Raw genomic sequence first — 985 nt, forward strand, 5'->3', positions numbered from 1 at the left:
GCTGGAGTGACAGAAGTACGGACCTCCTCGCCCAGGCTCCGGCTCCGTGCGCTGGCGAATCAGAGAGTGTTGGAATCTATTGCCTTTGTCTGACAAGTCATCCATCTCCCGGCACAGGGGGAGGGCGAGGAGGGGTGGTGGTTGGAGTTGGGGGGGAGCGAGAGAGATCTGGAGGGGGCTTTGCAGCTTTTAGAGAGAGACACACGGGGAGAGGAGGCTCCATTCTCCAGCCAAAGCTCCTCGCAAACACATCCCACCTTGTGCGAAAGTCTGCCAGGCGCGGGATCCTCCGCCGGGGGAAGGAGGGGAGGGGGCTCCTGGCGGCCGCGGCTCACAGGACCCGGGGATTGCTACTCCGCTTTGAACTTAAATGAACTAGCCCCGGACTTGGAGGAGGAGGAGGAGGAGGAGGAGGAGGAAGAGGAGGGGAGCCGCATCCGTCCTGTGCTTCTCCTGCTGCTGCTGCTTCATCGCCGCCCTCACCATCCTCACCTTGCTTCAGCCCAGCCCTCGCCTCCAGTCCCTGGCCGCCTGGGATGATCTGAGCGCTTTCCCCCGCGCGCTCCAGCCATGAAATCCACCTGCCCCCCTGCGCCTGCCCCTCGCTGCCGCGGACTCTGCTGACCCGCGCCCGGCTCCGCTCGCCGCTGCCCCGGCCCCGGAAAGTACTTTGCTCCCCGCGCTCCCGGGCAGGGGGCGAGAGCTCGGCCCCGCGCCCGCGCCCGCGCCCTTCCCCTCCGCCCTCTCCTCCGCCCTCTCCTCTCCGTGTTTGTTTGTTTGTTGTTTTTTCTCCCCTAAGTCCTGAAGTTGAGTTTTAGAGGCGACACGGCGGCTTCAGCCGACTTCTTCCCCTTCCTTTGCCTCCCCATGGATATGCACTGCAAGGCAGACCCCTTCTCGGCAATGCACCGTGAGTACTGGAGCCCGGCTCCTCCCGCCGCTCGCCCTCAGCCCTCCATTCCTCCTTCCCCAGCCCTTCCTCCTC

Source organism: Crocodylus porosus, unplaced genomic scaffold, assembly GCF_001723895.1.
Source record: "Crocodylus porosus isolate Cpor-Errol unplaced genomic scaffold, CroPor_comp1, whole genome shotgun sequence".
Classification (NCBI taxonomy): Eukaryota; Metazoa; Chordata; order Crocodylia; family Crocodylidae; genus Crocodylus; species Crocodylus porosus.